At 38.2% G+C, this 4,730-nt stretch overlaps 1 protein-coding gene across 1 annotated transcript in view; it reads left to right on the forward strand.

Annotated features, from left to right (window-relative positions):
* The window catches only part of LOC146457693 (MICAL-like protein 2), a 6,061-nt gene extending 5,186 nt beyond the window's left edge, over window positions 1–875 (forward strand). Inside the window, exon 5 of the mRNA XM_085091719.1 lies at window positions 1–875. This exon is cut by the window's left edge and continues 128 nt beyond it. The gene's annotated coding sequence lies outside the window, so the exon portion shown is untranslated.
* Window positions 876–4,730: the final 3,855 nt, after the last annotated feature.

Below are 4,730 nucleotides of genomic sequence, written 5' to 3' on the forward strand. Positions count from 1 at the left end.
AACTTGAAGTCGAAAGAAAATGAAAACTGACTTTAAGGGCCTCTTCATGTGAGCCTGGTCGACCGGGCTAGCTCGGTTTCCGAGATCTCGCCTCGCCACTGTACTCTTTTCTTTACTTAAATTTCGATGTGTTCACATGAGAAGGCAGGCTGGTCCGGTTACCGAGATCTCGGTTTTTGCGACCGAGACCTCGGTAATCGACCTGGAAAATTTTTCCCATATGAACACTCCAGCCCGGGTACCAGGACTGTCCGGGACGAAACATTTTCAACTGCGCATGGCTAGTAACGTCGCTGACAAGTCGGAACGCGGTTCCTCGGGTATTTTGGGGGGCCTTTTGGACATTTCTCATTTCGGTAACCGGGATTAAATTTCCCATATGAACAGAAGACAAAATTTGACCCGCCTACCGGTTACCGGGCTCATATGAAGAGGCCCTAAATCTCCAAAGACTGACAACCCACGAACTTCGAAAGAGAAGTTACTACCCTGACACGCCACTTTTTATAATGCATGGTAATTCAAATGCAACACAGAAAACTGAGAAGCTTGCCCTTTGATAAAACTGTATTATTCAAGATGAAACTGATTTGTTTGTAAAGTTAGGTAAGGTACCTCATCCAGGGATGCACAGAATTGATTTATTTTGACAAAGTTTGACTGTACATTGTTCTGAAAACTTCTCAAACTTCTCAAAAAGTAAATGACCAGTGCAAATTACTGAAATTATACTGTAAGACCAGCGTTCAGTCAAGTTGTAAATATGATGATTGTTTTTTGCTCCCAAAGTGTAACATAAGCTTTATACTCACGTGTTTTGTGGTAGCGAAATAGAGAGGCCGCCTATATGTCCGAATAAAATATTTTTAATCAAATACGCTTTGTATTTTACCAATGATTACAAACCCGAGCAATGCTAACCCTATGCATGTCTAGACCGGGGGAAGCGTAACTTCTTTACATGCAACATGCAAGTAAAGACCCGTAAATTTGTGACTTTTGCTGAAATTGATGTGAAAGTCATTATTATGTGACGTTACCATAGCAGGCCTATTTTGACTGGTACATCATTGAAGGAAGTTGAATTTTCCACTTTTCAAACAAAAATTAACTGTCGGCATACTTTACGATTATCTAACTTTCTTTGTTTCTTTTCTCTTTTTTTTTTTTTTTTTTTTTTCTTTTCTTTTATTTTTTGTTGGTTTTGGGCACTTTTTGATCCATTTAGTAGCTTGAGAGCCTTTTTGTAAAAACACCAAGTCCGAGATGGCCAACATATGGAAATCATGACGTAATTTCCATGACATTTGACGTCACTTTCATATATTACAGCCCTGTAGGCATTCACCTATGTATGCAAAACAGTGCGAAAGGAAGTGGACGGTCGAATTTATTCAATGCAAATTCGTTATCCAAGTAAACAATTCAATTTGCCCCACGCGAAAATGTTGACGCTCCTCAGACCTCAAGCTCTACACAGAGATGGCAAGAAATAATTAGAAGAATCCCAAATTTATCCCTATTATTGAAAAACGTATCAGTTCACCGCGCGCAATAGCCAAAACACGGTTTCCAATGGCTTAAAGGAAGTAAACATTCTTGAGAACGCAAAATTTAAATTTTCGCAAGTGTGGTACTGTGATTTTGATAGAATCCAGCAAACTCGCCATTTTCAGGAGATCGCGCGCTGGCGTACGTAAATAATAAACATTTAATTTTTTTACAAAGTTTTCGGCCTCCAATCAATAATTCCTGAATGAAACAATACATTTTGAAAACATATGCAAACGTAAGACGAAAAAAATAGAGTGGGTAAGTAACAAAACTAGGCGAAACTCTGCATGAGAAGATTTTGTTGTTTACAACAAGCAAGACGAGGGTAAATTGAAAGCGTTTGCTTCTCAGTTCCGCGAACTTGAGAAAACACTTCTCGGAACTGAGCAGAAATTTAACGCAGCTATATATCACTACATTAGGATGTAAAGTACAGTCATTGCTAAGCGGGAGAACTAATCAATTTATTACAAAATTTAAAATCTCTCTAAGATCTGACACTACAGAGCAACTCACTGATTCAACGACACATTCATCATATAAGCTAAAACGAAATTTACACTACAGCACGGATGATTTCCTGTTCCTTTCCTTTCCCTTAGGTAAATGTTGATAGTTTTCCGAACACTTTAGTAAGCGTTTCCCCGAGAACAACAAGAAAATCGAAGAAAATATTGCATTGTTCGTGGATTTAACTTTCGACGCTGAGCGGACGAGACACGGCTAATCCCGAGTGGACAAGATAGCCCTATGTTGTCCGCTCGGGTAGCCAATCAAATCGTGGGACTGTTTGAATCATCTCTCCCGCTCGCAGAGCCAGCCATATAATAAATATAAACTAGGGTGAGGTCCGTATTGGGAAAATTTTGGTGGATTTTTTTTTTTACAAATTTATAGATCGAGCTGATTCATCAGAGGTTCCAAACACCGAGAAACTCAGTGATGGAAGGCGACCGAGGTTTTTTTTCATTTTTTCGAGGTTTCTGGAACCTCTGATGTTAAAAGCACGAAGTACGAGTTAAGTCTATATAATAAAACGTTATTGAACTAGCTTGTTCGTTCCGCATTGGAAAAATATTGGTCTCATCCTTTTTTTTTTGCAAGATTATGAACCATTATCAGTATTCAGTAATAAAATCGACTTGTAACAATTTCAATGGTATGTGCCTAGCGGTTTGCATGGAATAAGGACAAAATATAGCATACTGCTGATATCCAGATGTTTTTCTGAAAAAAAAAAAAACAAAAAAAAAAACACATTGAAGCGTAGTAGAGGGAATATCTCTTTACACAAGTACAAGGGAAGTTTGGCGAGCACTCAAGAAGCTAGAGTAGCTCTCAGCTACGCCTCAACTCTTACGCATCTTCCGTGCTAGTCCAAACTTGCCGCGTGCTTCATATCTCGATGAACGCACGCTGACGCATGAACCAATAGGACATTTTCACTATTGACCACAACTACCAAGGGACCGTTTCTCGAAAGTCCCGGTAACTTACCGGGCCCGATAAGTATATTTTTAAATGTTTTTTCGCCGATTACACAGTGATTACAGACATTTTACTTGGCCAATGTTTTCATAGAGTTTTAAGATTTTAAAATTTAGTATTCAAAGCTAACAAAAATTGACTTCTGCTAACAAACATTTATCACCAAAGACACTTATCGGGCGCGGGGCCCGTTTCTCGAAAGTCCCGGTAACTTACCGGGCCCAATAAGTGTGTTTGGTGATAAATGTTTCTTAACAGAAGTCAAATTTTGTTAGCTTTGAACAATAAATTTTAAAATCTTCTGATTCTGTGAAAACATTGGCTAAGTACCGTGTCTGTAATCACTGTGTAATCGGCGAAAAAAACATTTACAGATATACTTATCGGGTCCGGTATGTTACCGGGACTTTCGAGAAACGGGTCCCAGAATCCTTTAGTATTTTTGTTTTCTCATGCTAATTAGAGATACACTTTTTTTTGCTTTCCACTGGGATTACAAAATTTGAATTTGCAAAGGAAAACGAAATGAATTTTGGTAGTTGTAGTCAATTGACCCCATCATGAAAGTGGCCTTTTGATAATAGCCCATTTTACAGTTGTGTGCTAAGTGACCTGGTCTTGAATTGAAAGCGAGGCTGGGGTTGACCTTGTTTGATACAGACCTCACTGCTTTTCATATGTAGATCACACTGTTCTTATGCTAACTAGTTTGCATTTACATATGAAAAGCAGTGGGGTTTGTATCAAAACAAGGTCAACCCCAGCCTCTCTTCCAATTCAAGACCAGGTCACTAAGCACACAACTGTAAAATGGCCTATTAACGATGAAATTTCGCGCCAAAATTAAGTAGTAATTTGTCACCCGTGATATTGTCATTGCTTCTTACTGAATGGATAATTACTCCAGTACATGGCATTATGAGGCCTACGGCCTCAGCTGACTGCAATATTTCTCATAATGCCATAATCCTCATAATGTCATAATCCTCCCCCCTCCCCCCTCCCACACCCTACTCCCAAGAGAACTTGCTCGTAGGCTACAATGTTGTAAGCTATCAGTTTTTGTGCACCTTACACATTAAATTTCTTAAAACAGGCTGCAATATTTTTAATAATTGTAGCCTGCACGGTGCAATATTTTTCAGTAATATTGCAGCCTGGACACTGCAATATTTTTATTTTAATATTGCAGCATGCTTATTTAGCGCGTTTAATTATATTACAACTGATAATTTCCCTGTTGACAAAAAGGACCGCCTCTGTTTTCTTTAGGCAGTTGTTTTGTCATCTTAAAGACTACAATCGTTGATTTAATGCAAAGGGAGAACAATAGAATTTCATAGGAATCAGTAATTAAATCCGATTTCCAAACAAAGTGAAGGTCCAGCCTTCAATATGCTCTCTATTATGAATGAACAGTGTGGTATCTGGATTAATTTGCAATAAACCGATATGAAGGACAGTCATGATTATGAATCTTTTGTGGTAAAAGTGTAAAAGTTTTTGCCTTGTATTATTTTCCTTTCGTTTCTTTTCCTTTTTCACGGAAATTTATTACAACTCTTAGAAAAAATAGGACGCAAAAGTTCAACTTAAGTGACTTCGCAAAACTCTAATAAGCCAATATCTATATATGCTGATCACCTGCGTCATGACTGTAAATGAAAACAACATCCTAAGTTTGGTTT

This window comes from Pavona decussata, unplaced genomic scaffold, assembly GCF_977016875.1.
Source record: "Pavona decussata unplaced genomic scaffold, jaPavDecu1.1 SCAFFOLD_238, whole genome shotgun sequence".
In the NCBI taxonomy this organism is placed as follows: Eukaryota; Metazoa; Cnidaria; class Anthozoa; order Scleractinia; family Agariciidae; genus Pavona; species Pavona decussata.